Genomic DNA, 11343 nt, shown 5'->3' on the forward strand with positions numbered 1-11343 from the left:
GAACTTAAAGTATAATAATAATAAAAAAAGAAAAAAAAAGAAAAAAAAAAAGAAAATAATTGAGAGGATCTTACAGAGAGTTCCCATAAACTCCATAATCAGTTTTCCAGTTAATATCTTATATTACTATGGGACATTTGTTACAATTAATAAACCAGTATTAATTCTTTATTATAAAAAATAAATAAATATCATGATATTTTTATGTATAAGTCAATTCTTAGTTTTTTTTTAAAATGTGCTTGCAAACATATATTATAATTGCATACTTAATGATATTGAAAGCATTTTAGTGGTCCTTCTAAGGAACACAGCAATGCATATAGGAAGTGGAGCTGAGTTCAGCTGAACAAATACTTATATGATGCTTTCTTGGCATCTTTCACTTTGCTAGGGGTTATAAAATCCGGGACTCCTACTTGGAGTAGGCAAGAGTGAAATGAAGGAGTCACACACAGTCTCTGAGAACTTTGCTGGAAATGCAGAGGAGGAGGATCACCTAAAACAGAGCACTGGGGAAGAAGTAGAAAAAAATGTATTCAGTCTTGAAGAAAGAACTGTGTATTAGCCAAATGAAGAATAGGAGTAGATGACTTTTGTTGGCAGGAGAAGCACCACAGATAGGGAAGATTCGAGCCATAAGAGTTAGTTACATATAAAAAGCAATTTAGTATTGGTGTACTATAAGGAGAGTTAAAGGAATCAATAGAGTGAATATGGAATGATGAGGGTTTTCTTTTTTTTAGCTGTTCATATAATATGAACTAGCCATAATTCACAAAGAAGAAATGGAATGAAAAGAAAGGGTAATGCAGGCTGGTATTGAATAAAGACAAAGTGACCTTTAAAAAACATTTATTAAGACATTAGTGAATATCATAAATGGTATAGGTTTATACTCTACTATTCGATAAGCTTTTACACATGAATCACCTGTGAAACCATCACTGCACTCAAGATAATGAGTGTATCCCTCTGCCAAAACTTTCCATGTTTCCTTACTTAATCCCTTCTACATTAATCCCTTTTCATGCTTCTGATAATGACATACCTGAGACTGGGAGACTGGGAAGAAAATGAGGTTTAGTGGACTTATAGTTCCACATGTCAGGAGAGGCCTCACAATCATAGCAGAAGTCAAGGAGGAGCAAGTCACATCTTACATGGATGGCAGCAGGTAGAGCGAGAGCTTGTGCAGGGGAACTCCTCTATACAAAACCATCAGATCTCGTGAGACTTATTCCCTATCATGAGAACAGCATGAGAAAGACCCACCCCCACCAGTATTCAGTCAAATCCCACTGATTCTCTTTTGAAATACATGAGAATTGTGGGAGTTACAATTCCAGATGAGATTTGGGTGGGGACACAGCCAAGCCATATCACCTTCATTGCAGCTCTTCCTACAATCACTCCCTCATTCCCAGGAACCACTGATCTGCTTTCTGCCACTGCAGATTCATTGCATCTTTTTCAGTTTCAAATACATTGAATTATACAGTACATACAATTCCTGTGTAGGATTTCTTCTGTTCAGTATAATTATTACATGCTTGTACCACAATGTGTTTACCCATGTACCTTTTGATGGTTATTTCCTGTTTGAGACTATTAAAATTTAAGCTTCTATGAACATTCATGTACAAGTCTTTGTATAGATACACACTGTCATTTTACTGGAATAATGAGATGATAATATTTGTTTACCTATTTAAGAAATTGTCTCTTTTAAATTTTTAATTGGACACCACTTTCCCTATTGCACACTGGTCATCACTCCCTTCCCACCACCAGCTTTAAGACTTTATACAATTGTTGAGACAAATGACCCACAGGACCAATGAGTATGAAATACAGTTTATTACTCATATAGAAAAGGGCAAACATTTACCCCAAGGAAAATAGGGCAGTATCAGTTCATAATGATGGAAGACAGGTGAATTTAAACTTTCTGCATGCTCCAAGGAAGGGAGCAAGCTGGCTTTCTTACTGGCTTCCGAATAGGTGGAACAAAGGGGAGAAGGAAAGTGTGAGATTTGAAAGCTGCCTTTGATCAAATAAAAAATAGAGTCTTTGACTTATATACTGCCAAACTCTTTTGCAAAGTGGTTTTACAATTTTATGTTCTAACAGTATGAATATTTCAGTTCCTCCATTTCCTTGCCAACATTTGGCATGCTCAGTCTTTGAAACTTTAGACATTTTAATAGGCCTGTAGCAGTGGCTCTGTGCAGTTTTGGTAGGCATTTCTCTACCAACTAGTGATGTTGAACATATTCTCACTGCTCATTTTCCTTTCCTGTATCTTACTTAGTTATCTGTCTGTTCAAATCATCTGACAATTTGTTATTGAGTTTTTTGTTGTCTTATTTTTGAATATTGGCTGTTTTATATGGATTCTGAATCACATATTCTTTATCAGATATGTGGTTTACAAATGTTTTCCCCATATGTAGATTGTCATTTCATTCCATTACCAGTGTAATTCAAAATGCAGAAATCTCTAAATTTAAGAAATTCAATTTATGTTTTTTTATACATCATACTATCATGTATAAGAACCCAAGGCCCAAAATATGTTTTTCTTCTAGAAGTTTTATAGTTATAAACTTTACATATTGATGTAATCATTTTGAGTTCATTTCAAAAAATGATGTGAGACCTGGATCAAAGTTTATATTATTTCATATCCACAACAAATTATTACACCTGTGTTGATCAATTAATCATATATGTGTAGGTCTATTTTTGAACTCTATTCTGTTTCATTGATCTATTTGTTTAAACTGATGCCAATACCAAACCTCTTGAATACTGTAAGTTAATAAGACTTAAATTCAGAAGTGTAAGTCCATCAAAGTTGTCCTTCATTTTCAAAGTACTTTGAAATGAATTTTAGAGTCAGTTTGTCATTTTTACCAAACAAAAATATTGTGCTACAATTATAATTAAAATTCTTTTGAATCTATTGATCAATTTAAAGAGAATTTTCAAGTTAACAATATTGAGTCTTCTGGCCCATAAACACAGTACAGGTATTTCTCTTCACTTATTTAGATCTTCTTAAGTTCTCTCAGCAAATTTTAAAGTTTTCAGTGTAGAGCTCTTTTTCATTCATTGTCAGATTTATGTCTTAAAATTTCATAGCACTCCCCTTGACAAGCATTGAAGAGGCCCTTGGGCCTGACAATACGCACACGGTTAAGGCATTGCCACCTACTTCGTGGCATCTAACCATCGTTTCAGGCCAGGCGTGGTGGCTCAGTCTGTAATCTCAGCAATTTGGGAGGCTGAGGTGGGCGGATCACCTGAGGTCAGGAGTTTGAGAGAAGCCTGGCCAACACGGTGAAACCCCGTCTCCACTAAAAATACAAAAAATTAGTCTGACATGGTGGCGGCATGCCTGTAATCCCAGCTACTCGGGAGGCCGAGGCAGGAGAATCTCTTGAACTTGGGAGGCAGAGGTTGCAGTGAGCCAAGATCACCCCACTGCACTCTAGCCTCGGTGACAGTTGAGACTCCATCTAAAAAAAAAAAAAAAAAAAATAGCCTGATTCAGTTTTACATGGTAATTTTTTTTATTTCAGCTTTCAATGTTCTGTTGCAAGTATATACGCATAGGTTTGATTTTTTTTTGTATAATAGTCTTGTATTCTGATAAACACAATTATTAGCTTAAGTTGCTTTTCTTAGATTCCACAAAGTTTTCTAAATGGGAAAATTAATGACAATGCTGTTTCTTCTTTTGCAAATAGGAATTTATTTATTTACCTTTTTCTTATTTTGATGCCTAGAAATACTAACAGAATGATAGATATAGTGAGAACAAATACTGTATTTTTTTCCAAATTGTAAAGGAAACCATTCGGTCTTTAATCATCAAGTGTGATGTTAATGTAGATTTTTTTATAGCTGCAATTATCAAATTTAGGAAGTTTACTTTGATTTCTAGTTTAGTGAGAGGTTTGTGTGTTTATTTTCTTTGTTGGCGTGTATGTATGTCTATCAGAAATGGACACTGGATTTTAACAAATGCTGTTTTGTGCATGTGTGGAAATGATTTCTTTCTGTTTTTACTCTCTTACTGTGCTAAAATGCATTAATTCATTTTCAAATATTAAACTAACAAGTTATTTCTTTAAAAATAATATCCTTATAAAGTACATGAAGAAGGAAAGAGAAGTATTCCCATTAGAATAAGGCAGAGCAGTTTAACCCAGTTTTTACTTTCATGTTCAAGATAAAGTAAAATTAACTTGAAATCATAAAGTTAAGAATAGACATAGTTATAATTTGCTACTACATCAAAAGAGTTTCAGTTTCCAGGTCCAGGTCACTTAATTTATAATCATAGCAAATCAGAAATGGTGGCGATTTTAGGTAGTTTTCTTTGAAGCAAACACTGAGACTGAAAATAACATTCAGAGGAAACACGTGCTTGAGAGGATGTGGAGAAATAGGAACACTTTTACACTGTTGGTGGGACTGTAAACTAGTTCCACCATTGTGGAAGACAGTGTGGTGATTCCTCAAGGATCTAGGACTAGAAATACCATTTGACTCAGCCATCCCATCACTGGGTATATACCCAAAAGATTATAAGTCATGCTGCTATAAAGACACATGCTCACGTATGTTTATTGTGGCACTCTTCACAATAGCAAAGACTTGGAACCAACCCAAATGTCCATCAGTGACAGACTGGATTAAGAAAATGTGGCACATATACACCATGGAATACTATGCAGCCATAAAAAAGATGAGTTCATGTCCTTTGTAGGGGCATGGATGCAGCTGGAAATCATCATTCTCAGCTAACTATCTCAAGAACAGAAAACCAAACACCGCATGTTCTGACTCATACGTGGGAATTGAACAGTGAGAACCCTTGTACACAGGAAGGGGAACATCACACACTGGGGCCTGTTTTGGGGTGGGGGGAATGGGGAGGGATAGCATTGGGAGATATACCTAATGTAAATGACAAGTTAATGGGTGCAGCACACCAACATAGCACATGTATGCATATGTAACAAACCTGCACATTGTGCACATGTACCCTAGAACATAACGTATAATAAAAAATAAATAAATAAATAAGTAAATAAACAAACAAACAAATATTCAGAGATTAATTAGGGAGTGCTTTTAAGGTTAGTACCTGCTGTGGAAGGAAAGAAGGCTTAGTTAGGTAGAGGGAGTCGCTGATCCTCCCAAAGCCACAGAAGATATTTTAGAGAGCTATGAAGATGAGGTATCATCCTTCCAAGTTGAGTCCATTTGGGTTTAGGTGTCCAGAAATTTAGGCTTCTATATACTCACATCAACTAATTATTAAAAACATGCTGCCCCTGGAAATGTGGGTAGGACCTTGGACCAGTTTCTCCTCTTCAGCTAAGGGCAATTCTCAAAGAAAAGCTGAAAACTGCAACTATCAACTCATAACACTACTGACCATGGTAGAATTACTTTTTTTCTTCCCAAAGGGGAATTGTGGGCATTTCAACAGTGTTTACTACACTGGCAGACCAGAAGTGACTCCCCCTTCAACTACAGAACACTGTAATTCAATGAACATAAAGCTTGGCAAGATTACGAAATGGACCATGGACTAATATTTTATGATGTCTTAAAACTAAAGTCCAATTTCTTGGAACTGTTATTGATTCATTTTTTAAAAAGTCAAATGAACTAAATTTTTACTGAAAAACTGTTTTATTAGAAGAATGACAAATATAGCTCATGTTCATTTCAGCAAGGTATTTTATAAAGTAAATCATTACCAAATATTGAATCAGCAGGATTAATCTAGGGTGAATGATAGTCCAGTTGTAAAAAGTCAGAGTTATTTGACTGATTAGACTCAATGCATGTTGACAAATGAATCTTGGCAACCTTGACTCTCTTCCTTTCTCATGCCAATCCATTTTACACAGAAACAAAATGAGAAAGTATTCCTAGAATACTTGACAACAGAACCAAAATCATAATAATTCCCAACCAACAATGACTTTTGTAGGTAATGAAGATTCTGCAATGTGTATTAAATAACTAGAGTTGTGTTTATTTTGCTTGGAAAACAATGCAAAAACCAATTTGCTTGAAATAAAAATATATATGTGCATGTGTATATACATACATATGTATGTGTGTGTGTATATATATATCTGAGAGAAAATATCGTGTATATATCTAAGAAAATCTTTGTAGTATTATATAACAGTCAGCAATTATGTCATAGTCAGCAGGTTAATTTTAACAAAATTGTTGGGAAAATTAAGCTTCTATCACAAATACTGTTCCAACTTTAAATGAATATGCAAAGTTTTTCATAGTAATATCCTAAGATATTTAATATTCTAAAATATATTTCAATTGACAAATCAATAATCCTTGAAATTATTTAAATGCATTTTTTATTTTTATAGGAAAGACATTGCACATTTAAGAAAACATCTAGAAACTCATGTTTACAATAAAAAGTATATGAAAAGTATAGGCTTAATACGCATTATATGATAACTAAAACGTAAATATTGTATAAACTTCTTTAAGTAAAACTAACAAAGAATGTAGTGCTTTGACTTCTCAAAAATTCTTTCTGAGAGCTGCTTCACTTAGTTTCTAAATAAGTATCTCAGAAAATTAAATTATATGTTTTCATTACAACTTTTCAAGAAGATCTGCATCAAAAATATTTAGGACACACACACACACACACACACACACACACACACACACTTTCACAGTGTAGAGACTACTCATTGATACCAAAATATCTACTCTCCTTTCCTTGTCGGCAGCAGAACATTGATCGAAGCTGGTATATTGCTCTTAAAGTGAAACGTGACACTCATCAGGTGTCCTTCTAGCTAAAATATTTGGTAGATATGATCTATGAAATTTCTTTGAATTTTCCATTTTAATAAGACATACCTTTCTTCTGGTGCTTCCATCTTGTTGCCAGGAATGCAGATTTGACAGTTGGATATGCAGGAGAATATTCTGGGGCCAGGAGGCTATGGTTCTGATGAATGTGCATTGATCACACTAATCCTGTACCAGCAACTTCTGGAATTCATTTACTAGAAAGAAAAATACATTTTATGTTAGTCATTTTTACTTTCTTTTGATGATTATTTTCTATAAAGGTGGCTAAATTATGATACAGAATAAATATAAATTCTGACTTCTACGTTAAATCATCACATACTTTAAAATCCACAAAAAATTAAATAAGAAGCCTAGAGTTTTAGTTGATTAAAACATCTCTATGAGTTAATAACAAAACAAGCATGCTCTCTTAGCATATTTGAATAGAAGTTCATTGATGGGCACAGCGTACATGTATGCCTCCTTCCCACCACATGCTTACCCTGGAGGTTCGTTTTTCAAATTTGTTTCCTGGGCTTTATTTATTAATTTAATTTTTCCCTAGTTTTGAATGGAGGCTCTGAAAATAGTGCAGCTTTCTGACTATAACACATGTCATGAGAGTCAGGCAAGTTGAAGTCTATCCAAATGATACTTTGAAACTCCATAGCCAAAAGAATCCTTGCAATCTCTTTCTCTAATTGAATATCTGGGAAAATATAGACCCTAAGGACTACTGTGAACCATACCAGGGGTGTAGCTTTCTCCAAAATTCTGGGATATGAGGATGAACATAGAAGTAAAGGCCAAAGAAAGAGTGCTGGTGGTGCCCATTCCTGCTCCCACAATCCCCTAATCTTGGCACCTCTGCCCTGCCTGGGTTTGTGTAAGTAAATGTATTTTCATTTTTTAACATTTTCTTTTTGCCAAGATTAGTTAAATTTGTTTCACAGAGGCATACTAACTCAAATATGTAAGGGTCTGTGAGATGTGTTCGAACCATAATTTGTACACAAATGAGAAAACTAAGGTCAATGGCTGAAAGTTATAAAGCGACATGAATACCTATGCTCTAAGGCTCCTTTAACTAGGATATTTTGGCTATTCCTTCTCTATCCTTAATGCCAAGCACAGAATTGAAGAACTCAGTAGATATTTACTAAAGGGAAATAAATGAATACATGTTCTATTCAGACTTTCAATTATGCCTGAATAGCTCAGCATAGTAGAATATATTGTATGTGAGACATCTTCATATTCAGAAGGTAAAAGTAACTTCCATGACATCATAATCAAACTGGTTATTTGTTAATGTTACAATTTACATATTTTATATTGTGTATCTATTAACAAACTATTGTAGCTATAGTTATTTTAACAAGTTTATATTTTAACTTTTATACTAGAAAACCGCTTATTTATCATGTGTTTATCCTTTCTAGGGACAGAATCCAGGGATGTTACAAAAACAGAAAAAAGTAATGCCTGTTCTATTTCAGTCAATCAGGAACATGGTGTGTGGTATTATCATTGGTGGCTTAGTTCCTTTAGACTACTATCACAAAAAAATAGTTTAGACTGGGTGATTAATAAGGAATAGAAATATATTTCTCATAGTTCTAGAGGCTGGGTAGTTCAAGGTAAAGGTGCCAGAAGATTCGGTGTCTGGTGAAGGTTTATTCTCTGCTTCATACATGACATATTCTTGCCACATTTTCAAGGGCAGAGGAGGAAAACAAGCTCCCTTGGGCCTTTTTTATAAAGGCAGTGATCCCATTCATGAGGGCAGAACTTTCATGATCTAATCACTTCCCAAAGACTCTTATTACCGCTTTAGGGGACACACACATTCTAGAACATAGCAACGGACATATAAAAACATTATACATGGCACCTATATTTACAACAGAGTCTAACCAAGATCAATTATTAGTAAAGGAGTTTTTAATAATTGTCCTTTTTTATGCCTTTTCATCTTTAGTATATAAGAATAAAAAGAAAAATATAGTAACATTTTGTAATGTAAACAACATTGGTGCCACCTGCTCACATGGACATGATTTTTTTTATTTCCTTAAATAATCAACAAGAAGTATCAACTTTGTGTAGGCAAAGCAACTAGCTTTCATAGGAATACACTTTCGCAAAAGAAAAGGAGATTTATGCTGGATTTAGGCATGCTGAGAGAAGGAGCAAGAGTAAACTGCTAGCAGCAAAAGGCATTTCAGAGTAGCCACAATGACCAGCCTACAAAAAGAAATTAACAGTCACACAGTTTTCTCATCTCATACTCAGTGTCAATTGAATAAATTATCTCATGTCTTATATTAAAATAAGAAAATCATTATTTTCAGCTGGAAACACACTTGATAAACTCTGTATTTTGCTAATATTCAGTATTTCTCTTCCTGCTTTTCTCAATGCACGATAAGAAAAGCTCACCTAAATCAAATCTTGAGAAACGTTATTTTGTGCACAAGGCAATCTTCTTGAAAAATGACTTCTTTTTTGGATAAACATTTGCTATTGGCAGAAAAAAGTGCAATGTTATTTATTTTATGTATTTGAAACCGCCACTTAAAATATAAAATCTTATTTGGATCTGGAATTACGTCTGCTTAATGGCTGTCTTTTTTTTTTTTTTTTTAAGATTCAGTTTTCATTGAGTTCATCACAGGTAAAGAATGGCATGAAATTCAGCGAGCAATACAATTCTAACAGCTTGTTGACTGCCAACTCCTACTTAACATGTTCTGTAAATTTAATATAATACAAAGTGGCTGATTTTAATAGGCATTATTTTATTTTTACGATTTAACTCTAAGATATCAGGATGCATTTTTGTGTTTTTATATTATTTTTCCCGAAACACAAGATCAGCTTATCAGAAGAAAAGTAAGTGCTCAGAATATAGAATATAATTGAATGTCATCATTGTTAAGTACTGTTTAAATTGGTAACTGTAACATTTAGTTGAGCTTTTCAGAGTGACATGATGTTTAAAGCGTGAGTCATTTGCCTTAGAGTAATGAATAGCCACTTAATAGATTTTAAGATGTTTAAAAGAATTAAGTTTCAAAGGCCATCTTCTTCCTTGGAATACATACATTGCTTGAAATTGACAGCTAGACATTTGACACTTGGTTGTTTGTTTAGTATATTTTCAAAGGTACCAGCTGGCTTGGACTAGGCTTTAAGCTCTTCTAAATGACTACTAAAATATAATTTACAATTTATTCTCCAATGTTAAGTTCAAAACAAGACAAAATGAAACAACGATGACAAACCACTACAGTCCAAACATTTTAGCAGTGGAAAATCCACCATATATTTCAAAAGATCACAATAAAATTGACAGGTGAGTAAAGGAATACATAGATAATATGAGAAAAGAAAGCTTCTAGGTTTGAGGATTATATATGTTGAGTAAAATTCATCAACAGGATGTGAAGATGTCACGAGATGATCAATAGAAAGTTACTATAATAATTAATATACTGAGCCAAAAGCTGTTAGCAAATGAAAATAAAATAATTTGTAGGAATAAATTAAGATTTTGTGAGTCAGAGATTGCTTCCAAAACATCAGCTATGTTCTGTATGTTCAGAAAGATGTGCATGTATAACATGACGATGGCATTTCTGTACACAACACAAGGACTCATTTACCCATTTTATCAAGTCCCTAATGTCAGCTTTCAGTTGCACCCCTGTAGGTATGAATCTATCATATATTATTAAACTAAGAAAGAGACTGTGTCTACATAGACAAACCAAAATAACAGATTCGGACAACTAACAAGATTAGCAAGGAAATTATTTAAGATATTTCCAAGAGAGGAATAAATATTTTAAAAGAGCAAGCTTAAACTAAATTATTTAGATAACCCTTCAGTATCAGCTTCACCGTTTATATGCACATGACCTAATGAATAGAGCAAGTAGCTTAGTTAAGTTGACATTCCAGAGACACAACTAAATTGGCAAATGTAAGTGGGATCTGATGCTACATGACATGCAAAGATAATTTCTTGCATATATTTAACGGTCCAAAGTGCATAAAACCTTATAAAATAAATGCAATTTATGTAATTGAGTCTAAGTATTTCTTAGCAATTCATTCACATCAATATATGAATTTTGGACAATACAAAAATATGTGAAAGGATAACTCAACTTTCCAGTGATAATCAATCTTCTGTATCAAAAGCAATTATTAGTTATGAGAGGAAGAGACTGAATGTTACCCATAACATTAAACTTTTTCCATCTTTATTAACTTCTCAAAAGTAAATAATAAAGTTGATGGCAAGTATCACAAAGAGAAGAGGTGTTACTTATATTCTTCCCAATGAGTTAATTTACCTGAAACTAATTTACCAACCTCAGGTTGGCTTCCAACTATCAAAACAAAATCAAAATAAATAAAAATGGACACACAGATGTGTCAGTCTCTTTAATATGTCTGTAT

The 11343-nt window shown here is 33.6% G+C and overlaps 1 pseudogene; it reads left to right on the forward strand.

Annotated features, from left to right (window-relative positions):
• The first annotated feature begins 3144 nt into the window (after positions 1-3144).
• Positions 3145-3246, forward strand: LOC123575011 (U6atac minor spliceosomal RNA; annotated as a pseudogene).
• The last annotated feature ends 8097 nt before the right edge of the window (positions 3247-11343 follow it).

This window comes from Macaca fascicularis, chromosome 7, assembly GCF_037993035.2.
Source record: "Macaca fascicularis isolate 582-1 chromosome 7, T2T-MFA8v1.1".
In the NCBI taxonomy this organism is placed as follows: domain Eukaryota; kingdom Metazoa; phylum Chordata; class Mammalia; order Primates; family Cercopithecidae; genus Macaca; species Macaca fascicularis.